This window comes from Protopterus annectens, chromosome 14.part0, assembly GCF_019279795.1.
Source record: "Protopterus annectens isolate FY-2018-M chromosome 14.part0, PAN1.0, whole genome shotgun sequence".
Lineage (NCBI taxonomy): Eukaryota > Metazoa > Chordata > Ceratodontiformes > Protopteridae > Protopterus > Protopterus annectens.
In genome coordinates this window covers 553,686,702-553,712,833 of record NC_056748.1, presented here as the reverse complement: position 1 = coordinate 553,712,833, position 26,132 = coordinate 553,686,702, and the positions used below count along the sequence as shown (strand labels likewise).

The 26,132-nt window shown below is 40.1% G+C and overlaps 1 pseudogene; it reads right to left on the bottom strand.

The window, feature by feature from the left end:
- LOC122788700 overlaps positions 1-24,080 on the bottom strand; it is a 95,874-nt pseudogene extending 71,794 nt beyond the window's left edge.
- Positions 24,081-26,132: the final 2,052 nt, after the last annotated feature.

The window sequence follows — 26,132 nt, the reverse complement described above, 5'->3', positions numbered from 1 at the left end:
ACCAACTAATCAGAGAAGTGGCGCAGGGACTTCTACTGCTCCACAGGGACAATCACAATGACTTGACTTTGACACCCCCAACCAAGGCTCAAAGAGAAGCGCCTTTAGGCGGAAAATTATCCTTACTTTCAAAGAATTGGCACGTTTTAACAAAGGACAAATGGATTCTGGACATAATAGACAAAGGTTACAGGTTCCACTTCCATACCTTACCAACAAGACAAGGCATGCCAAACCTGCCACAAAATCAAAGGGCAGAGGCACTCATACAAGTTTCAAACCTGTTACAGATCAAAGCAATAGAAAAGGTTCCTCCTTAGGAACAAGGCCAGGGATTCTACTCAAGACTGTTCCTTGTTCCAAGAAAAGAAAAGTAATGGAGACCTATACTGGACTTGTCCACTCTAAACACTTTTCTCATTGTGCCAAAATTCAAAATGCTGACGTTACAGCAACTTCTTCCCATGCTGGGCAAGGGGTCTTGGCTGGTTACTCTGGACCTCAAGGAGGCATACCTGCATGTCCCAATCAGACGCAGTTGCAGAAGATACCTCAGATTTCTTGCAGGGTCAGAGCATTATCAATTCTCAGCATTGCTGTTTGGCTTATCTACTGCGCCCAGAGTATTCACGAAATGCCTGTCATCAGTAATTGCACATTGCAGACTCCAGGAGATACAAATATACCCTTACCTGGACGACTGCTTTATACAAGCGGACAGCAAACAAGCCTTGATAAGAAACTTGGACTATGTCATACACTTACTACAGGCTTTGGGATACACAGTCAACATTCAAAAATCAAGATTACTGCCATCCCAACAAATAATTTTTCTAGGAGCCAAACTGGACACAAACTCACAAATGGCTTTTCTCACAGAAGAAAAACAAGAACAATTACCAGATTACTTCAAAAGCCTAGCAAAGCTCACCCAGATGACTGCAAGGAAAATCCTGCAGGCCCTGGGTTTCATGGCATCTTGCATTCTTCTGATTCCACTGGCAAGACTACACATGAGAAAACTACAATGGTACCTAAAAAGTTTATGGGGGTGCACATGGAGGGCAGATGCATGCAAGGGCAATGGGCTCCCCGGGAAATGCATCTGCACATATACCAAAAAGAGATGTTGGCAGTGATTCATGCAATCGAGGCCTTCGGAAAATTTCTTCAGCAAGGTCATCTGCTAATAAAGACAGACAACACCACTGTCATGTGGTACATAAACAAACAGGGAGGCACTCATTCTTACCCCCTCTGCAGACTAACAATGACTCTTTGGGAAAAGGCCCTGAAACTGAACTTACAGTTGCAATCCCAGTTTGTTCCAGGCAAGGACAATGTTCTGGCGGACAGTCTAAGCAGAAACATTTTGGAACCGCACGAATGGATGCTGCATCCAGACATTTTTTCACAAATAACTCATGCATGGGGAAGGCCAGACATAGATCTCTTTGCCTCCCACCTCAATCATCATCCGAAGAAGTTCTGTTCGAGGACACACCATCCTCAAGCCTGGAGAATGGATGCTCTCTCCTTCAGCTGGAATTCTCTGACAATCTATGCATTCCCACCTCTACCATTAATGACCAAGGTGTTACTGAAGATCAAAGCAGAACAACCGACAGGTATTTTGATAGCTCCAGACTGGCCAAGGCAGCACTGGTATCCATTACTAAGGAGCATATCTCGCACCAAGCCATGGCCCCTGCCTCAATGGCCTCTGCTTCTAACTCATCACAATTACAGGACTGTTCATCCCAACCTGCAAACATTGCAGCTGACAGCTTGGAGGGTTCCATGACTTCTACCCATATCTCTCTTTCCAAAAAAGTTCAAGAGATCTTACTGGAAGCACCAGACCTTCCACCAGAAAAACCTATTCAGCCAAATGGAAGAGATTTATCATCTGGAATGCCAACAAGGGTCAGGATGCATCAGTAATAAGCATGCCACAGATACTAGAATACTTGGCAGAAATGCTTCATAGTGGCCTTTCATATTCTTCCATAAAAATACACGCTTCAGCAATCTCAGCAAAATACAACTGTGATCCACCTGTGTTTTCACATCCTTTGCTAAGACAGTTTCTAAGAGGGATAAAGAATATCAAACCTCCCAGGAAACCACCAGTGCCTGCATGGGACCTCAACTTTGTCTTGGAAAAATTAACTCTTCCTCCTTTTGAGCCAGCAGCATCTTCAGAAATGCAATTTCTCTCCTGGAAAACAGTTTTCCTGTTGGCAGTTACCTCAGCAAGAAGAGTCTCAGAGATACAGGCCCTCATGGCAGTACCTCCATTCCTCATTTTTCATAAGGACAGAGTTTCTTTAAGAACCAATCCTTCATTCATGCCAAACGTTATATCCAGGGTGTCTCTAAATCAAGCAATTCACCTGCCTACTTTCTTTCCCAATCCTCAAAATAAAGGAGAAAAGCTGCTGCACACTTTGGACATACACAGGCAATTACGCTACTACTTGGACAGAACAAAGGCCAACAGAAAGTCTGACCAACTATTTGTAGCTTACGCTGCTGGAGTACAAGGAAAGGCAATTTCCAAACAAACAATTTCAAAATGGATTGGACACTGCATCAGATTCTGTTACTCTTTCCATGGAAAAGGTGTGCCAGCCAATATCAGGCCACACTCCACCAGAGCTATAGCCACCTCCACAGCCTTTCTAAGAGGGGTGGCTACAAAGGACATTCTAGAAGCTGCTACATGGAGCTCCGTGCTTACATTTTCCAAACACTACAACCTGCCTTTATACTCCAGATCCCGAGCAGGCTTTGCTTCGGCAGTCCTGCAGGGCATTTTAGCTACACCATCTTTTTCTTAGATCCTACCACCCCCAACTTGGCTATGGTATTCAACCCATATGTCAGGACTGCAGTTGCATTCTTGAAGGACATAGTACAGTTTTGTACCTACCATAAATGTAGATGTCCGATAGATATGCAACTGCAGTCAGGTTTACCCTCCCTCCTACCCCTCTGTAATTTACTTTTTTGGGTCCACTACCCCTTTTCCAACTTAGCTGGGGATAGCTTTTATGGTGTATCTGTTTATTACTATTGTGCATGTCTGGAATTTTATCCATTCTCTAAATTTAGCCTTCCTTGGAGGGCACCTGGCATCTGGGGCAAGAAACACTGAAGAAGATGGCGTCGACTGATGCTTTTATACCCCAGCCGCTCTGACGTCGGGGAAGAGGCGACATCAGCCGACGCCGGACCCAGACTTTGGAATCCGGCCGACCGAGGGGCTGCCTGAGGCAGGACAACCCATATGTCAGGACTGCAGTTGCATATCTATCAGACATCTACATTTATGGTAGGTACAAAACTGTACTTTATGGGTGATGCATGTTTTCTCAAAACTTTGTTCCTTTTTGAGTAGTTATACTTACTTTACTTCTGTACTTGAAGGAATAGTTTTGTACCGTAAGTTCCAAGCAGATAGGTATCAAGGGGTTGGGTTCATGGATTTATAGGCTAGAGAGTGATGAATGGCTACTTTGCTTAACTTCCTTTTATGCCATCAGCATCCACATCCATTAGCATCAGCATCAGAATAATTAATGTTACAAGAAGCATATTTCATTCCTTAAATGGGATGATTTGGGGTTTTTAAAAGCAAAGGCTGTTGTGGCATTCAGAGAACTTTTCTATAAATGACTGAACAAATTGTGATAATATAGGTAGTATAATATAAATTACTCACAAATGTGTTATCATACTGCCCTTCTGAAGAAGTTCATTATTTCTTATAAGCAAATGCATTAAAACAAATTCAAATTCCATTATAAACTATGGCTAGTCATGATCTTGAATTTACAATCCACAGTACTGAATTTTATATGGGTGGCTGTGGTGGTGCAGCAGTTAGCATTGTTACCTCACAGCAAAAGGTTCTCTGGTTCAATTCTTAGCTGGGGTGCCTTCTGTGCAGAGTCTGCATGTCCTTCCTGTTGTTGCATGGGTTTTCTCTGGGTACTCCGGTTTTCTCCCACATCCCGAAGACATGCTGCATGTGGATTATACACTGCAAATCGGCCCTTTGACGTGAGTGTGTGCATGTGTGTGCCTTCTGTGGAAGGTGAGATGCTGGGCTGGCAATTCTACAATGTAAAAAACTCCACTGCCAATCATTTGCAGACCATTGTTCTGCTGTGGCAAATCCTAATGGTAAAAGCCAAAAGAAGAAGCGTTGAATTTTATATCCACATATCGGCATGTTAGATGTAAATATGTCAAAATATATAATGGCAATTTCAAATATATATATATCTATATATATATATATATATATATATATATATGTATATATATATATATATATATATATATATATATATATATATATATATATATATATCACAGTCATCATTAGCTGTTATAAATTGATTTGTGTTAACCATTTTAACTCTATAGTAACTATCATAAAAGGTAAGTTTTACTTAAAAGGGTATTTTAGCAATCCTGTAAATATGCTTACATCAGTGATTACACTTTGTTTTCATTTATCATGCTTGATACTTCATAGATATATTGATTTGTTAGCAAATCAGTATTAAAAAAGTACTACCATCAGCAGTAGAGTATGAAGCATAAAGGAAGGCCAGCAGTTTCAGTGATGATTAATGGTACAGGCCAATGACAGATTCATTCAGGGGGTCCTTGTTCTTATCCAACCACCCACTGATGTTGTTATCCACAGTGCCAGCATAATGCACCAATGAGAAGTGAGCTTCTGCCTTTCTTTTAGCAGGTTTTGGCTTCTGGAAGTTATTGGATTTTCTAAGATGCTGATCATATAGTTTATTCTTAAAGGTCTGATTAGAAGCTTTGGGGAACATACACTCCTCTTCAAGGATTGAGAAAATTCCCATAGGCTAGCAAGCAAATGAAATAGTTTATATTCTGTGCTATAAAAAAGAAAACAACAGTAATTTAAAGTATGATTTTAATACAAGGCTGCACAGGGATACTATATGTACAATTATGTCACCTGTTTTGTTCATAATAAGATACTTTTCCTTGACACTGCATATCCTACAAATCTGTTAAACCATAAATAAAATGAAAATGCTATTGCAAGGCAAGATGTGCCAATATCTTGCTAATTGTTTCATACTTTCTCTGCATGGTTTATGGGGTACCAGGAAAGTAACCTGTTTGTCTTGTAATACCTACATTCTGAGTCAGAAAGTATCCTGGATGTGTTTGGGCAGGTGCATAGTAATTTAGTCCTACACATATTGTTCTGTTAGTCATATGTAGCAATACTGTTGCATGCTGAAAACCTCAGACTTGCATATAAAATTACACTCAGACATGCATGAAATCATGGAGGAGTAGGACATTGCTTCATGTTTCCATTCATACCCTGCTGGTAGTTAATACAGTAGCACCATTAGTTTCTTTCTGTAAGTCGCATAATAAATGTTAGGAATACGAATATTTGGTAATTGATTTTTGTTGACTTATTTTAGAATAAATTTCTCTGAAACTTCCAGCATTTCACTTTTCCTTATCACCTCACATCCATCCTGGTAATTGCTGTAAATCTAGCAAACCTCTGCTACACCGCAGCCTCAATAATTCATGCCCCTTCTGTCTTTCACCTAAAAATCTATATTGTTCAGTTTGTACATTAAAAATGCTTTATGTGCTGTACAATTACTAATGTGTTTGTTACTTTACTAAAATCATTTTTGTACTTTGTATGCATTCATACCACAGAATATTGTTGTAAACATTAGTAATTTATCTTTATAGATAACAAAGAGGCACTCCAGCTTGCCTTCATAACTTCTGACTGCTTAGATATTGCATCTGTAACATGGTTTGTTAAAAATAGAACTCAAATAAACATTCTCCAACGTGAAGGATTGCAGCACAGAAATACATACTATAAAAGTAAGAATTAATATTTAATTTACCTTTTCAATTAGTTCAATGCACGCAGCCAGGTCCATGCCAAAGTTAATGAATTCCCATTCAATTCCTTCCTTCTTGAACTATTCTTGTTCCAGTACAAACATGTGGTGGTTGAAAAACTGTTGCAGCTTTTCATTGGTGAAGTTGATCATGAGCTATTCCAGGGTGTTGAACTAAATATAAAAAAAAAAAACAGAAAGTGTTGTGTGAATACATTGCATGAAGTGGTTTGATACTTTTAAGACATGATTTATATACAACAGTAGTTCTGTTTGCAGATGGTGGTAGGCCTGGCCTACCAAGTGATCACATGAATCCTTATTATTCATGTTCTCCTACATCCTAACACTACTTCCTAGATTTTCGAGTGAATGTACTCAGTGCTTGCTCTTCAGAAGATTTCTACACTGAAAGGATTTAAGTCAGTCCATAAGGGTGGCTTTATATTTCACCTGGATAATTACAGACCTTTCAGGCCTACAAGCCTCATCTGCAAAGCCGTGGGATGTATTACAACTGACCTCATAGACTGTGATATAAATAATCGTATTAGTCTTGATCCCAAACAGTTTAGTTTTGTGAAAGGTAGATGCTGTTTAACATGGTAGACTTCTTTGAAATGGTTATGAAGGTAATAGATGGCCTCCACGCAGTGCAAGCAGAGTATCTTGTCTTGGCCAAAGCCTTTGACACTGCTCCCCATGCTGGCATTGTGCAAAAGCTAAATATTTTAAAAATTGCCCCATATGTGGTAGGAAGGGTAGCAAACTGGCTGAAAGAACTAACAAAGTGTAAGTTGCAAGTGCCTCATCAGAAAGTATGATGTGACCAGCGGTGCTGGCCTCTGTCCTTTTTAGTATTTACTGCTCAAATCTCAAAGCAGAGATCTGGGACCTATGGATAAAAAAGTTTGCTGATGACTGCTAACTGTGAATTGTTATAAAACCCACCAGAATAAGCTTTCCCTAGTAAATTCTTGGTGTACTAAAACAGTCTCAAATTAAATGCTAAAAGTGCAGTATCATCACTTTTGGTGCACAACCCCTCCCCTCATCATGGTGCATAGATAACACACCTCTACAAATGAAAATGTGTTGCATATTTAGAAGGCTGTGATATACAGTTGTTTAATGTATACTGTGCAAGTCTACTTGGAAAAAAAAATGAAGTCTTTCTTTGCACTACAGAAAAGAATTTTAATTTAACAATTGCAATACTAAACTAACATTGTAGAACCAACTATGTTATTTATGTTTCTTGGAAGACAGAAATAGAAAGAAATATGCTATGTTAGCTGACTATAGTATCTAGTTGTACTGAAATGCACTTTTCTGTGTTCTGGAACTTACATCAAAAATTTCAAAGCCAGCGATATCCAGGACACCAATAAAGTACTGTCTTGCTTGCTTAGTATCCAGCTGCCGGTTAATACAGAACACCATCCAGAAGAACATCTTCTCATATAATTATTTAGCGAGGTCACCAACAAAGTTGTAGACCTGAAAAGTGCAGACACATTACAAATGAATTCCTACTGAAATATGAAATGAGTAATTACAATTTTAACTTATTTTATAGTTTGTCACAAAACAGACTCATTAAGGTGCATGTATTTTAGTGGACATACATAAAAGTTGGCTGACAATTAAAAATCTCTTAGCCTTTATTGACTACATATCTTATCTGATGTTGTCAATTTTCATTTATTCTTGACTGATGGTTTATGGTTCCAATCCATGGAACCAATCTGGCCATTATGTAGCTCGCACCAGCCAAAAAAACCTCTCGAGCTAAAAGTCTACCCAAAATGCCCATCTGTACATTACCTCATATCTGGTTTGCCGCTCTTATAGATAGATGCGTCAGCCGACTCTCTCACAACTAAGTATATTTTTGAAATTATATAGTTTTCTCCAACTTTCTGTCTTATTTCTAGCTATCGCAAGTTTTTCAAACCTTTTATCTACCCTTTCTTATTGTGCAAGTATTTCATTCCCTTAACCTAGTACCACTTGTTACTTCTAGCATACTATAGTTGGTAATTTCCCCCTCTCTTTCTCTTACTTTACTGACTGGTAATCTTTCCTACCATGGTTGATAGGATCCTTTCTTATGTCTGCAAGTGATTGTGTTTTCTCCATCTTTTTTCTCTGAACTTCTACCTTTTTTACTATAATTGCAGATAAGTCAGAATCTACCAATGGCTTCAAGCAGTGCCAAGAGTGCAGCAGGAAAATGCCGAACTGTGATGGACTAGATAAATGTGTATACTGTTTGGGTGCTCCGCATCTAGATTTGGAGTTTTCTATCTACCAGGTCTTTAGTACTAGAGCCCTGGAAGAATGTAGGAATAAATTTATTCTTAAAGGGCTCCTTAAGGCTCCCTTTAAAGAAGTGTTGTCCAAGGCCAACCAGTCTCCAAAGGAGTCTGGCTAAAAATCTAGTCATTTGGTGCCAACGTCTCCATGGATACCGACATCTAAAAAAGATAAATCCCCTTCTAGTGGTTTCTTTTCAGAACCGAAATAATCAAAGGTTCCGAAAATCTCGGAATGGACCGAGTCCTTGGCACCAACCACAGCCTTGGTGCCATCGACACCAGCCATGACTCCAGCACCAGTAATGACTCCAGTGTCGGCACTGATATCTATAGTTACCACATCGGTACCGACATCTCCTGCTGCTTTGCAGCTCCAACCTTCTGCCCAGGTGCCAAAGACTGAGACTTTTTATGCATTCAGGAGGAGATATTCCTCATCAATTGACTCCTTTTTGGGTCAACTCCCTAGCCCATTTATGGACAGGCCAGAATCTCCCTCTGGATTGTCTGTTTGCTCCACCAGGAGTCTTTCTGAACTTGATATAGTGAGATTGGTAGATCAGCTTCTGACGGCCAGGGGTCTTCCCCCTTCTTCTTCTCAGCCTCTCTTGCTCCTGCAGCAGGGGAGTTCTCCCTCAGTAATCCTACATATATTCCTCATCTGACTTCCTCGGATGGTTTAGAGCTGTCGATTTCAACCACACAGACTCCAATGGTGTCGACGTCAACAGCATCTTTGTCTTTGGTTCCAGGCACAGCTCTGAGTCTCTCTGTGCCATTGGAACCAGTGGGTCCCCGGGATCAGTCCTCCATCTTCAGGTGTAGAGGGTTCAGTTGACTCCTGTTTTTTATTCGGAGCTGACCTTACCACTTTACGGTGTGCTGGCTGGGGGACTTTCCTCGGCTTGGCTTTGGAGTTGGGTCTCTCGGGGTGGGACGTGACCCCGGTTCCAAGTTTGTCTCATTTCCAGTCTCCCATCCTTCCTCTGGGGGGCCTGCCTTTCAAGCTATGGAGAGGGTTTTGGCCACTGCTACTTCCCAGGTGGCTCCTGTGTTACCGGAGTCTCACCCCTTGGCCCTTACTTTCCTAGAGCTTACACCAACCTCCGTACCTGGACAGCAAGCACCAAGGATGCAAGGGTTACCATCCAGTGACCACCCCTCTTCTGAATCCTCTTCATATATTCCCACTGAAGAGCCCCCTCAGAAGAAATTGTTTAAGAGGAAACACCTAGTTTCCCCTGAAGAGTCTGCCACCGAGGACACAGATTTCAATGAGGGAGAAGGGCTCCCATCAGTCACCCCTGGAAGACATCTCCTTTAGAAACATCCTGGAGATCCTCAAACAGAGGGTTAGCTGGACATCCAAAGACCCTTCCTCTGATGAGTCTGTGTACTTGCAAGCCTTTGGAACTCACCCATCTACTTCCTGGGTGACCTCTCCCACTGATGATCTTATTAAGCTGGTTGCTCAGTGAGCTTGGAAGGCTCCTGTTTCGATAGAACCAATTCCCTGGAGACCAGATAAAATATTCTCCACTCCCAAGGATCATCAGTCCTGGGTGAAAGGGTTAGCAGTAGATGCCATGGTGGTGGTGGCTGCCACAAAAAAAGGAACTAGCTGAGGAAAATTTCACTGTTCATCACCCTAACAGAGAGTCAAGGGTGATGGACAGATTTGGGAAGCGGGTTTACGCATCATCAACCTTTACCATTAGGTCCTTGAACTTTATGGCACATTTCACTAAGGTGCAGAGGGTCTGATCAAGGAGATATCAGATACTCTAGCAGAAGCTGTAGCTGAGGGGGTCCAGGAAAAAGTGGCCTCCCAGTTAGCTACCCTGGAGTCAATCTCTAATTTGTCCATGAGGCTCATCGCACATGAAGCTGAAGAGGTAACCAGGTCAGCCGGTTCAGGTGTTGCTATTCAACGGCACGCTTGGGTGCACCTGTATGAGTTTGCAGAGCCATTCAAGTGTTCCTTTGTCAATGCTCCTTTTGATGGATCGTCTTTGTTCAGCCCCAAATTTAAAGAAGCTCTATCCAGGTGTGAGAAAGATGGAAAGACTTTGTCTGCTGTGGGCATACCTTTTTCTGCTCCCAAGTGAGCCTATTCCAGGAATGGGAGGAGTGGGAAGATGTGGTTCAAGAAATCCTAGAGGCCTTTCCATGACACATGTGGTGGAGACTCCCCTTGGGGCAGAGAGGGGAGTTCATATGGAAGACGCCATCCTAGAGGGAGAGGTGGCCTGCAGAACCAGGGTTCCAGGGAGTCCTTCTCTGGCCAACCCTATCAGCGCTCCTGAAAGGAGGCCCAATTGCTTACATCTGGAGACAGTCTAGGGAAGATTTTCTTTACACCCAACAGCCTGATGACAAATAACCACAGATGCCTGGGTGCTGAGAATTATTTCCAGAGGTTACCTCGTCTCTTTCACTCTTTACCCAAAGACTCAAACAAGACTCCCCAGTGTTCCACCCAGTCAGAGGAACCAATCAGCCTTAGAAATACAAAAGCTACTAGAAAAAAGAGATATCCAAGAAGTCCCATCAGACCAGCTGGGATCTGGATTTTACTCAAGGTTTTTTTTAGTGCCAAAAAAGACAGGGGGACTAGTGACAGATTCTGGATCTCAGCACTGTAAACAAATTTGTTCATCAGTCCAAATTCTGGATAATCATGGTTCAGTCAATATTTCTCTTTCTAGAGGAAAATGATTGGATGTGCTCTATAGACCTTCAAGACACATATTACCACATAAAAATGGACAGACGCTCAAGAAGGTTTCTCTACTTCTGGCTAGGAACCAGTCACTATCAGCTCATGGTGCTGCCCTTTGGTCTCACCACAGCCCCCAGGGTGTTCACCAAATGTATGGCAGCAGTAACAGCTCACTTGAGACTGCATGAATTTTGGGTGTTTCCATATCTAGACAACTGGCTTATCACTGCTTCCATAATACATCTACTGCTACAGGTGACAGATTTCACCCTGCAATTGTTCACAATTATTCCTGCATCTAGGCATTATGGTCAATGTAACAAAGCCTTAACTGACTCCCTCTCAGGATATGGAAATTGTTGGAGCTCATCTCAACACTGTCTATCATGTGTGGCCTCTCTACCTTCCCACAGATTCCAGAAAATAAAATCTCAAGTTCATTCTCTCCTGTGCTTGAAAAAAATACCAGCCCTATTGGTGCTTCAAACATTAGGGTCCATGGCAGGAGCAATCACTCTGGTCACACTAATGAGATTTCACATGCGATTACTGCAATGGCTTCTGTTGCATCAGTGGTCCATTCTAACCCACCCAGTGAACCACCCCATACTTATCAGCAGTCGCTGCAAAAAGGACCTATCCTGGTGGAAGGAATCCAAACAAATTCTTCTGGGTCTCCTCTTTGTCCCTCCTCAACCCAAAGCCATAGTGACAATGGATGCCTCCCAGATGAGGTGGGGAGGCATTATCTGGGAAATACAATCCAAGGCACTTGGTCCCTGATAGAGCCCAATCTGCATATCCATGTTCTGGAGCTGAGGCCGGTGTTACTAATGTTGTAAGCATTTCATTGTACCCTTCCTCAAGGAACTACTGCAATTCAGTCAGACAACATGTCCATAGTCTGGTACATCAACAAACAAGGGGGGGTAGTCAATCCTATCCTCTGTGCTGAGAAGCCCTCTGGGTGTAGCAGTGGGCCATTGCCTCCAACCATTTTCTGAAAGCAACACACATCCTGGGGTGTTCAAACATGATAGCAGACAAGTTAAGCAGATGCATTCTAATGCCTCTCGAGTAGTCTCTCAATCCCAGGATATCGAAGAAGAGCTTTCATTGATGGGGCAAGCCTTGCTGCAACCTTTTTGCTTCACCCCAAAACAACAAGTGCAGAAACTACTTTGCCCTGATCCCTGCTCTAGGGGAGTCCCTGAGAGACGGTCTTCTCCTCGATTGGCATCTGGGTCTCCTATATGCTTTTCCTCCCTTCCCTCTGATAACTCTTTTCTTCAAGAAAGCAGCCAGGTTGAGAAGCAAAGTAATCCTCATTGCACCCTTCGGGCCTCAACAAATTTGGTTTCCCTTCCTATGGCATCATCTACTTCACCATACATGGATTCTGGACCCAGTTCCAGATCTTCTGGAGTCTGACCATCAGGAACTGGTGTATCCCAATCTTTCTTCAAAGCCTCAAGCTCACTACTGGGTTCCTCCAATTCCATTAGTCACCAGGCAGAATGATATTACTTCCCTAGTATGAAGATTTTTGCTGGCATTCCATAAACCATCCACCAGGAATCTCTACCTCAGTAAATGGAAGAGATTTTTAATCTGGACTTGTGATAATGGCCTTTACCCTTTTTGGCCCCAGTAGAAAAAGTTTTAGAATCTTTGGCCAGTCTTTTTGGTAAGGGAGCTTGCATTACTACTATTAAGGTTAGTCTAGCTGCCATTTCTAACTTTCATAATGGTTTCAGAGATCTCCCCTTAATTTCACACAGACTATGTAAGGTCTTCCTCAAGGGAACTATCCATTTAAAGTCTCCATTTAAAGATGCGCTACCACCATGGGACCTGACTATTGTCTTGCAATCACTGGTACTTACCCCCCTTGAAACAGCAGTGAATTGTGACTTGAAGTTCCTCTTTTGGAAAACGTTACTACTTATAGCTGTAACCTCTGCAAGATGAGTTTCCAAATTGAAAGCGTTATGTTCAAAGTCCCCTTACTTAATTTTCCATAAGGATACACTCAAGATGAATTCATCCTTTCTTCCGAAGGTGGTCTCAGAGTCCAACATTAATGAGGCCATAGACTTACCTGTCTTCTTTCCAAATTATTTTTCCAAGAAAGGCGAATATTGCTTACACCTGTTAGATGTTCACCGACAAATATATTTCTGTCTCAACAGAGCTAAAGAATTCAGGAGATCAGAGCAATTATTTGTCTCCTTTTCTGGCACAACGTTAGGAAAATCCATCTCTAAGGTTACCTTATCAAAGTGGTTAAGGGATTGAATTATTATCATTTATAACAGAAAGAATCTGAAGTTTCCAATGCCAGTGAAGGCACATTCCAACAGATCTATGGCTACTTGCTGTTTTCCAGTCTAAAGCTTCCATGAGTGAAATATGCACAGCAGCTACATGGGCTACTCCACATACCTTTATTACTCACTAGAAATTAGTTTTGGTTTCCAGGGAAGAATGGCCTTTGGTTCTATGGTTCTCAGGAATATCTTTCCATAGGGCCACCCGGGATCTAAAGTAGCTGGGGACTCAGTCCCATCACTCAAGAACAGATGAAGATTGACAACATCAGATAAAGAAGTCATTTCTTACCATAATGTTCCATCTGTGTTGTCGACCTCCATCTATTCTTGACAGCCCACCCTCCTTCTCCCTCCTGTGGATTCCTGGCAGAGGGATCTTTTGTCCTGGGTTTTCTATTAGGATACTCCTTGGACATGGCTTCTTCATTTGGATTATTTCCATCTATTGTTCTATAAATCTGCAAACTTGATCTGAGGTAATATGAAGAGGGGCATTCTGGGTAGACTTTTAGCTTGAGAGTTTTTTTGGCTGGCGTGAGCCATATAACTGCCAGATCGGTTCCGAGGATTGGAACCGTAACCCATCAGTCAAGAATAGATGAAGATCAATAATACAGATGGAAAGTTATGGTAAGACATAACTTCTTTTTTTGTTTAATTTTTGTAGAATGAATTCCATGTTTGAACTGATGAACATCTGTAAGAACACCTGTACAGCCTGTTCTTATTTTTCATGCAGTACATTTCTGTGTTTTTTCTCCATCAAGGATGAGACTGAATATAGTCCATCAGTGGGATCAGTCTTCTACCACAGTCATCAACTTTTAAATCAATCAATCAATAAATAAATAATCCTTCTTTTCCTAAAATAGTAATCAGCTAAAACAGATGTTCACTGACGTAACAGACAAATAGTAGACAAAATAAAGAAATAATAATTTTCAAGTTATGTTATGGATTACATTTTGCCCATGGATATTTTGCATGTATTTTTGGGCATTGCTAAGCCTTTTTACTTGTTTCCAGTACTGACTTTACAGGGTATTATTTGTTTTTCTTTTGATGTACTAACATTTCTGCATTAGGCTATTTTGTGCATTCTCTCAGATACAATCTGGCAGTGCCGCAGTGTATCCACTGTTAATAAAACTATAATTACATTCTACAGTGCTGTTTGTTTACTTCCCAGCAGCACTTAACCATTCATCTCTCCACACTGTGGTCCCAAATGATGACTGCTCATTAATTCTGTTAGCTAATAGTTACAGTAGGTAATGTCAAGTTAATCTGCCAATGATATAAATACCTGTTGGGCAGTCTGCCCTTTGGTTACAAATTAATTTCCAACCTTCACTCTGGGGTAACACAGTGACTTTAATAAATCTGCTGAATTGAGACCTGTCGGATAAGCAGCTTTGTCAGCATCTGTGAAAAAAAAAAAGAGTTTCAAGTTTCTCACACTATAGAAATGTAATTTAAGTACACAATTTAAGGCACTTAATTCTATACTATGTATGCATTTCTGTAAGTTTATGCTTGAAATGCAGCATACTCATTTCTCTTGAAACTGAGAGTTATGATTCACTTTTTTTTTCAAAATGTTGTATCATAATTAATAGTAAATTATATTGCATACATATTACATTTCAGTTTAATTTTAGAAAACCTTAACTTCATCATAAATCATGTTGGAATGAAATAGTTCTTAAAGGCATTATTAAAACTTGCTTTATTAAAACAGGTGTTTTCTTAAAAGAAAGTCATTATTTTTTGTATTATAAAACTATTGCTGTGCCTTCAAAGTTACTCAGCTATTGCCCCAGTGTATGCTATGTTAGCAAATATCTAAGGTAAGACTTTCTAGTCCTCTCTTTTCCATGTGCCACTATGACAAATATTAAGAAGTAAAGACTCTTCCTAGGGCCAACTGCATGGAGTACTGATATTTGACTTAATGTGTGCTGCTGTGCAGGAAGTGATTAATACCAGTTTGTTCAGCATTTCTAAGTCCGGGATATTACTGAAATCACTGTGCACCAGGTATGGCCAGGTGTCCAAATGTCACAGCAGTGATACATATTTAGTCAGTGACCCAGACAGTCTTGGGAGAACTAAACACAGATGCTATCATTTCATGGAAGGCTTGTCTCACATGAGATATTGTGTACCTAACTCCAAATGGTGGCTGAGAGTCATAATAAAGCCAGACCCCTAATTGAAGTTCTTTAGCTGAAACCTGGCAATTAAGACTGTGATTAATAACATGTAAGCTCAATGCAGATGTCATTAATCTGCATATATCTGTGAGTTAATGCTTAAAAAAAGTAAGTTTGTGTTTTTCCATTATATTAACTTTTTATTACAAATTATCTGATTTAAAACTTTGGCAATTCATGCTTCCATAAATTGTGGATGTGGCCTAGGACCCTTACCAATGTAATTGTCTATGGAACTGCACTTATAATCTCATGCCACAGTGCTAATGTAATATTGTTATGTTGTCAGTTTAAATTGTATTTATATTGTTGTACTATTACATGTAATCTTCGTACTTTTCTCTTGAGGGTGCCACTGAAAGTAGACAACAGCCAGATGAACACTGCCAGTCACAATAAAATAACATAAATAAAAATAACTTTTATATAAAGGTGAAAAAGTGCTCATTCTATGGTTTTATATTCCTTTGTTGTTAAAACAAGAGCATTAGTCAGCTGTGCTTTCTATCAGAATTTCAGTACCTTCAGTTCCATCCGGCTCAGCCTACTCCTCTTGCTGTTTCTGCTTAAACTTCATGTTCCCATAATGCATCACTGCACCTGTCAGCTTGTAGATGCCAACTTTTTCATCTGGGATGAAGCCAAGGATGTCAATGGCATCCTGTGTATTGGAAATCATGTTAGAATGTTTTGTGCACATACATTGTACTACTGTAAGCTGATATAATATTGTTCATCCAAACACAGTTCTGCTGATCCTCTCCGTCAGACAGTCTCATCCCTCCCATGACTGGTTAGAGATTCTACCTGGGTAGTAAAAGGCTAGCAGTTATTAGACATATTCTTGTCAAGTCTTTTATCCATATGAGTTTAACCTCCATTTGTACATCTTGGAAGCAGCTTGTTGCATCACAGAGATGTCCATCACTCATGCGAGGTACTGTTCCCACTGGCAGACAAGCTGTTAGAATTCTTACATTCTTGCTATATTCCTTGTCCCACTGAATCCCCTAGTGGGATACACACACACACACACACACACACACACACACACACACACACACACACACACACACACACACACACACACACACACACACACACACACACACACACACACACACACACACACACACACACACACACACACACACACACACACACACTCAGTGTTCTTCCCCATTAGATGGGGCAAAGAAATAATAGCTACTTCTTTACCATTCACCTCCACCAGGTCCAGTACAGTCCATGCTACTAGACGAACCCAGGCGAACTGGTCATACTAACAGCTTCATCCCTGTAGGTGACTGATGCTACAAATCCATTGGTCCCTGAAGGAGATACTGTCAGGGTACTACATGCAGTGCTAAATGTGAATATACATGTTGTGCTTATGAGTAAACACACTAGACAGATGACACACAGCAAAGTGCCCAAGAAGTGAAACCGAAATGAATAAACTGACATGTGTCTAGTTTTTCTGACATTATTTTACTGTGTCACCAGCAGCTATAGATTGTTAATTATATGTACATTGGTTGTTGGAGTCTAATTAGTAAAGTCTAACTATTGTACTTAAATCTGTCGCCATTAACTCTTCTGCATCATCAGTACTTGGTACTGTAATCTCACCCTGACTCATGTATGAGAAGTTATATGGGTTAGTGAAAATCAGAAGCATCTCTGAAAAGTAGTTAAAAATGATCATGAATCAATTAGTTAAATCTACTTAAGTAGCAGAACTCCTGGAAGCATAAAGCACACAAGCATTCATTTATTATTTTGTACCTACCAATGAGTTCTGGCTTTTTATTACACATGACCTGGTAGACGATATGGTAGCATCTTTCAGCTTTCAGATGGAATGTTACTCTGGATTTTTCCAGAAGGTCTGTTGTAAGCAGATTATGAAATATGAGTGCACCATTTATTTGTAATTTATATCTCCAATTATAACATGCAGTACTTATTTCAAATTAATACTTACAGGCTACAATATCAGCAGAAGCCAGCTTTCCTGTGGTTCCAAAGTGGATTTGAATAAATTTACCCTAAAGGAGGTCAAAACTTAACAATTACATGAGGTAACCTAGGATTGTACTAGCTGTACTTGTACAAAGAAAATTAATTCTAATGATCCTTTATTTTGGTGAAAACTTCTAAAGGATCATAGCCCTGACCAATGCTTCCAACTGAATCGCCCTTTCTTATTGCTTAGCAACTGCTCTATACTTTGCTGAATGCACCAAGTTTACCTTTCTCATTTGCTTAACACCGTATGATCTCATTCCATACTGATACATGCAGTCTTTCTGCTGTCAAAGGGGATCCTTGTTATGTATAGCGTGAGACACAGTGCAGAATGCTTACATCTGTGAACTCGAGGTATATCCTTGATACCTCCTAAATGTGGCAAATAAATCACTTATTACTATCTGACTTAGCTCATTTCAGCAGGTAATGACTGTGTAACTCTTTTTTTTATTAAAACTTCTTGATAAACCTTTTCAAATGAATTTGTAGATATTTTTCTGCATCTGTCTAATAATTTTTCTGCATATGTCTAATAACTAAGTGGCCCTGTATAGTTGCTGCAAAATATATAGCAAAATATGGCACTGTTTCTCACACTTTAATCAGAACAAAAACACAAAATTACAGTATAATCCAAACCATAGCCCTATGCTAAATGGATTACTTTTGCAAAATTTGCAACTGCTACCATTGCATTTAGCAAGCAGATACTGTAAGACAATAGTAAATGGTCACAGACCTCTATGTTATGAAAATAATACACAGTGCACTGCACAAACCTGTTTCCTGTATGTACAGTGTTCTGCATCTTTTCAATTCAGAGATCACTGTAACACTGCAATAGTTAAAGCTTAAGGTTGGTAGGACTACAGTGGTCTATTGGACAATGATGCAGAGACATACAGCAGTCCAGGGGCACAGCTAATGGATATTGGGTATGAGCTTTTCTCCAAAGTTTTACTTCAGAATTGAAATACCATGGTAGAGCAATTAAAAAGCAAGCTCTGCTGTCATATGTCTGTGCTAAGAGGTGAAAATGAATGCGGTCTTTTTTGGTATCCACCTATAGGAACCTAGGAACAATACTGGGCAAACAGTCACAGGGATCATATGTGGCCTAGCCATATACACCTTTAAGTAGACACTTAAAAGCTCTAGCCACCCATTGTATGTACTTAATAGTGCCTACCTCCCAAATTCAAGCAAAACTCTAAACAATAACCCTTGTATAAATTTGTGTCTACCCATGCAATCATCAAGACTAACCTTAAAGGCAGATGAGTTAATGCTTTGTTTAATCTGTAGTGGTAATTTATTCCATCGGCAGGAAATCAGGTTCCACTGCAAAGTCAAGCAAATACTTCTTTGTTACCCTTGAAGGCTAATCTTAGAGACCTTGCTATGTCAGGAGGAGGGCTGTCAGTGCCACAGCTGGTTGTCAGTGAGAGGTTGGGTGTATGCGTGTGTTTGTGTATATGTGTGTGTAACTGGGTGTGTGTATATGTGTGTGTAACTGGGTGTCTTGGGAATGTGCATGTGCCTCAGAATATGTGTGTGTGTGTGTGTGTGTGTGTGTGTGTGTGTGTGTGTGTGTGTGTGTGTGTGTGTGTGTGTGTGTGTGTATGTGTTGATGCCTGTTCTATGCAATAGTATTGGAAGGGTCAGTAGGGAGAACACTAGCACAGTTGTTATAACCATGATAGGTGCCTGATTCAGACATAATACTAAGCATCTAATGAGCCTCTGTACCATGTTCTATGTCTATGAATCGTTGGTTAGCAATGCAATGTTCTTAAACCACAGCAGTGCAATGCCAGTAGTTATATGCAGCTAAACTCTTTGAATGCAGTCCAAAATGTATAGAATAAAATGTACATCATATCTGTTTTTCTTGTTCTTTTTCAAAGTGAGAGTTATTCACTAGTTTAAGAGCGTTAAGTAACACCAGTTTCTGTTACTTCATGTGTGGAGCCATGAAACTAACAATTTCACTGTTATCATTTTATTCTTATATGTTTTGAAATTCCAGTATGAAAAAAAACAATTAATACTGCAGCAACTGATGTAATCCAAAAATGTTTAATTCATAAACTTACTAAGCGAGATGAGTTGTCATTCCTAATCGCCTTGGCATTACTGGAGTGGGTTAGCCTGAATGATTTGATCTTCCAGAGTTCCCTATAAAATTAAAAAAAATACCATCATTAATATTAAAGTCAGTTCAGAACAATCTTTATTTATCCAAAAGTCTGTCAACTGTGTGATATAATGTTACTAGCTAAGCAATGGATACTATAAATTCTGAATGTGTATATCCGTATCTGATACCCGAATGTATGCCAGGTTTTATCTCTGTTGATTATCACCTGTAATTTTTTTCCCTTCAGATGCTACATATGGCTACTGATGTCTGCTTTAAACTCTACCCACTTTCTGTCTCACTTTCCCGAAGTATGAGCATATTATCAAATATATTGAATTACATACCACCAAAAAAAAAAAAAAAAATTGAACATACCTGCCACTGCCCATACAAGCAGAACACATTTCATTGCCCACATGCAATATGCACAAGACCTAACCTCCTATCTAACATCAACATGGTCTAACTACTAAAATACATGCACACTGCTGACACAGAATACAAACAAGACATGCCTTACTTGAGGAGCTTCACCCTGTAACCCCTGATGTGGCAATGTTACCCATTGTTCCCTAACTTATATATATCTACTGCATGGTCATGCAGCCGTGAGAACAGTGAATGTCTCACTACACTGTTATAGTCAGCATAACACAACTCAATTATAGCAGCACTCTATCAATCCTGCTTTCAATTAAAAGGCTATATGTAGAACATTGACCAGTTGTGAAGTCAACAAACTGCATAGTAACCATAAACACACACTCACACATATTTATACACATATATGCATTTTCTCTATATCTATTTTTGCATGTATGTATACACACATGCATACATACAGTCCCACTATGATTAGTTTGTCACAAGGCATTGAGTGCTCAACTTGATAAGTTTCAACAGGTCAGCTTGCTTCTTACCAAGGGAACAAAAGTCCCTATCTCTCTAAACCCCCTTAGTTAAATATATGAAATGCATGGGTACAGTACCTAGGAGAAAATAGGAAATATGCTCAATGACTTGAGTATTCGCTGATGTGAGGCCAAAATGAATGAGTTATACCCTGGGGAACTGCAGTATAGCCCATACATATATATATATATATATATATATATATATATATATATATATATATATATATATATATATATATAAAGAGAGAGAGAGAGAGAGAACACTTGTTTATGTAGCCTTAATTTATACTTTTAGTCAAGAACCAGTTAAGAAAAGCCTGATTTTACTGTTTTATTTAGATTAAAACAGATAAAGAAGGGGAATAATAGAGAATAGCAAATGAATGGATGGGGACAAGGGGAACCCCAGTCAGGCAAAGCATTTATCAAAATCTACAGCATCAGTACATACAGAATCAGTAAATAAATATAAAATGAAAACCTGTTTTAGTGTGTTACATGTGCATTTCATCTTGGCTAAATTATACCTTTAGAATCTCATATAGACTGAGAAGTGGTGTGAATTAAATCATTGGTCCTTCACACCTCATTAGCAAAACATTTAAGCATGTATCCAAGTGGTATAATATTGCTCCCTTCCCTTTCTTCATTGAAAATTTTGAAAAATAATGTAGTGTAGTCTGTACTTCCAGCTAACTACTTTTTGCTTGAGAAAATGCTTAGAAATTAAATAAATGCAGAATAACTTATTATACAATGACCCCCCATTAATATTCCAAAATGTGCACGCTGATTGGTCAGTGTGCACGTTGTAAATCAGACTTATACTAATGGAAAAAGGTCTGGTCACCTGGACTTTTTCCATTAGCATAAGTCTTTTTTTTTTGGACAGCAACGGAGAACGGAAGAGCTCCGTTGCTGTTATCTTGCTATGTTAAACGAGTTTAACATAGTGAGATATCTTAAAAAAAAGCAACGGAGATTTTCCTTTCTCCGTTGCTTTTTTTAAAGCTGTCTTGCTATGTTAAATGAGTTTAACATAGTAAGACACGTTTTTAAAAGCAATGGAGATCTTCCTTTCTCTGTTGCTTCCACACACAGTTCTGATGTACTGCGTAAGCATACGCATGTGCAGTACATCAGAACTGCCACAGAATACTGGACAGCTGCGGAAGGGCAGCAAAGAGGCATTATACAATGCCATTATTTAAGAAAAGTAAGTATTTTTATTCTTAAATAATGTCATTGTATAATAGCAATAACCCACTTCTGGGTGTGGGTAATGCTGGATTTACCCACGGTTGTCTTTGTTTGGCCACTCGGGCTTCGCCCTCGTGACCAAACCACACCAACTGTGGGTAAATCCAGCATTACCCACACCCAGGCGTGGGTTATTGCTTAAATAACAAATGATCTGTGATCAGAATGTTGCAATTTTTTATTTCTTCATAATTGTATAAGTGAGTCAATTTTCTCACCTTACTTTGAACCTCAGTTTCTTTTTTCTTTTCACCCTGGGCTGCAATTGTTGCAAAATACTGAATGACAAATTTTGTGTTTACATTCTTCCTAGCACCAGATTCTCCACTACATGTAACAAGGAATTAATAACGATGCAGTCACTGGAGATCATTAGTACAAATTTAATTTGAATGAGAACTTGAATTTCTCAACTATAAAAGAAATTTCTTACGTGATAAGGATTGACTGGTTTTCACGATCTGTCAAGGAAATAGGTACATTTATAAATATGTTTATCCACGTGTTTGTTATGAACCAATTGTATTTGTTTGCATACAAGTATTTACTATAAGATGCCTAGCAGATTTGTTTCATTAAATTGCTACCAGCTTCGCACTGGCATACTGCAACATGATATACAAGCATAGCATAAATCTACATTCACGGTGATAAATACACGTCTTTGCACATAATAAATAAATGTAGCTGTACTGCTTCTGTTGTTGCAACCATATGCATTCATTCTTTTATTAAAGCATCATTATGTAAATACATAGCATAGAACTACATCCTGTATTAAGCAGGTATTCATAGGTAAGTAGTGGCCTAGCTGCTCTTGTGGGCCATTTTAAACCTAGACAATTTCCTATTGCATGTTCAAAATAATCCATCCCATTTGCCTGTAGATTGATCTTACCCATCCCATGGTTGATAATCATATATTATCCCTAATGAGAATAACTGGGATCATAACGAAGAAAATTTGAGGGGAGACATGTGTGGGATAAAGTACTTAGGAGCTGCCTTTGTCTATTAGTAGTACAGGGGGATGTCCTTGGGTAAATATTCTGTTTCCCATCCATAGATCTAAGTTACAGTTGAATATAGACAGGGATGAACTCTGATTTATTTGATTGGGGAGTCTGGTCACAGCAGTGGTATCCTCTATACCTGTCCTTCCAAGCCAATCTCTTGATATTGCAGAAGAGGTTTAGATCCCTAGACCGAGTATTTCTGATGCCATTTGACTTGCTGATGATTTGACATGCATCTTATATATAGAGTGTATATGTTAAAATATAGTACATATTCAATTGTTTCATTTTTTTAAAACATTTAACAGGTAAAAATGGCAAAAATATTTGTTCATTTTATAGAGTTCTCAAAAAATGTATAGTTCTGATGACGTATTAATATTTTTTTTGCTGTTGTACCTCGAGGTTATGATTCATTTTAGTGTCTTTTAAACAGAAGTAATGCAGCTGTAAATTAACATTTAAATACAAATTGCAAACAAGTTACTCACCAGTTAACATGAACTGATACGCATTGTCAGAGATGGAGAAGATGTGGGGAGGGGCTTCCTGACGCTTCTTTCCTCTGTACCCAGCAACCACCTCTGGATTGTACACTGGCAACCACTTGTAGGGGTTAACAGTGACACAGAAAAGGCCTGAATAGGTCTGAAAGAGGAGAATGTCAACAGTTAAAAACAAGCAGTTAAAAAGTGTTTGATAGAGAAGTTATTTTATTTTATTTTACTCACGTAGATCATCCAGGCTACATAACGCTCTTTGAGATTATACAGCAGAGCTGGTTCATGGAGGTGAGTCATCATGGCCATATCTTCAATTTTATCAATCTTAGAAGGGTTCATAGGAAATATTTGGTCATTCTTAACTGTTACAGTCTTTAAAATGAAACAAAATAGTTTTATTGACTTAGAAACTTGTTTGCTTCATAACGTAAAGTTATAAACTCAAGAAGTTTGCACATTTACTCTTCCATCTTCTGTTTTAATGGTAGCTTTGCCACCTTCCTTGCATGCTAGAGTTCCTTTAACATAAGCTACTTTGTCATCTGACACAAATGTTGCTGACTTGGCATAAAATGGGCGATCCTGGGCTTCAATCCTTTCTTTCTCTGATTTTCGGAGAAAGGAGGCAGCAGGCCCAAATATTGCCATTTCTGCATCTGAACTCATGGTTGCAGCTAACTCTAAATTACAAGAGTTATTGTTTATGCTAACTGCATAAATGAATACAAAAGAAACCATGGTAGTTTACATTATAGTTAGAGCATAACCAGTGATGTGAAGTTGTTAAATCTCGCTGTTTATTCTCACTGATGGGTTCAGAACCAATCCTTGGCTCCGACATGGCTGATAGCAAAGCTCAAGGTTTGCCAGTAGCTCGAGACCAAGCCCCTTATCCCACAATGCACTGCTGGAATTACCTCAGATCTAGTTTGCCGCGGCAAGAGAGATCTTGGTGATCCAGCTAGCTCGGACCATTTGTGGGAAAAATAACAGCAAGTTGTATAAAAAAAACTTTCCTTTTTGTTAATAAGATAGTTGTGTGTTAGTATTAGGTCATTTCTTAATATAATCTATAGTTTAAATAGTTTTAAATAGTTTTAAATAGTTAGTGCCCTGTTGGCTTCTTGGTTTGTGTGGGCCTTTTGCCCTGTTTACTCTTATTAGTCTTTCTAATAGTCAGGGTTTTTCTCTGTGGGCCTCTTTAGCCCTCTATTTGTAATCTATAATTATATTGTTATAGATAGTGCCCGGTTTGGACTTAGTAGTTTTGTGGGTCTTTACAAGTGAGTAAGGACTTTACTGTCTTACTTTTTACAGTTTACTGTTTGTTTTATTAACTATGTCGGATGAAAAGGAGAAATCCCATCCTAAATCGGGATTCAAAAAAATGCCCAGATTGTGGGCAGAAGATGTCCGTCACTGATGGACACATTCAATATGTCTACTGTCTGGGGGCTAAACACCTCCAAGACACTTGCAGCATTTGCCATTCCTTTTCTTCAAGAGTCCTCTTGGAGAGAAGGAGGAAGCTAATAGACAGGGGATTGCTACAGCAATCTTTTTCTGAGGTGTTGTGTAGCCATAAGGGTACTAGCATGTCCTCCAAATCCTCAAAATCCAGATCTTCAGACAAATTTCAGAAGGAGGGTCATCGGTTCCACAGACCTCAGAACCGAGTGCACCTTTGATTCGGAGCCAGCTCTCAGTATTGGAGCCGGTCTCTGAAGTTCCTTCTTCCCCTCTGCTCCAGTCAGCACCTTCAGTGCATTCAGTTAAGTCCTCAGTCAGCCTTTCAGATTTGAACATGGATCGGCTAGTGCCAAAGCTTTTACAGGCACCTGGACTTGCCAAATTGTTGTCAGCCCCAACCAGCTCGTTGGTGCCGAAGACTATGGAACCGGATTTGTCTACTCCTCCTCCGAGCCGTACGGGACTCTCTGAGCCGAAGGAAACTGAACTGATGGTTGTCGAACCCTCGGAGCTGATACCCGCACCAGTGTTATCAGCTCCATCTACTGGGATGTCCTCGGCGCTGACTGAGTACTCTAGGAGCTGACGCTCTCCCGTCGGGTCTGGGGAGGATAGTCAAACTGATTTGTCGGTGCCGACTCTTCCTTTTGGGGCTTCGGCTCAGATGAGCTCGGCTCCTACCTCGGGCTCGGAGCCCAGGGTTTCAGTGCAGGAGGATCGGACGGTACTCTCGCGTCTGTCCACTCCTTCTTGTCGGAGCCGTGGTGCCTTCGATGCTATGAGGAGAGTTTTGTCTCCAAAGACAACGTCAGCATTGGTTCAGCCTTCCCTCTCCCCTCAAGCTCCTGTGTCTGCTTCTTCATCTACCGGTTCCTCTAAGCATAGAGACCCTGAGCCTCAAGTACCCCCACAGGACATCCCCTGCTCTTCTGAGACCTCCCCAGATCCCCCCACTGAGGAGGTGCCCAGGAAGAGACTATACAAGAGGAGGCACTTAGACTCCCCACAGGAGTCTTTGACATCTGACACGGACTTAGATGAGTCAGAAGGGTCCCCTCGATCCCCCTCTGAGGATATCTCCTTTGCAGAGATACTAGAGATCCTTAGTCAGAGGAGCGATTGGCAGTCCAAGACCCCTACTGAGGACGAGTCCGTGCTCTTGAAGGCTTTTGGGTCTCAACCCTGCACTTCTTGGGTGTCTCCGCCTTACGACGAGCTCATGGAACTGATTTCTCATAAGGTGTGGGAGTCACCG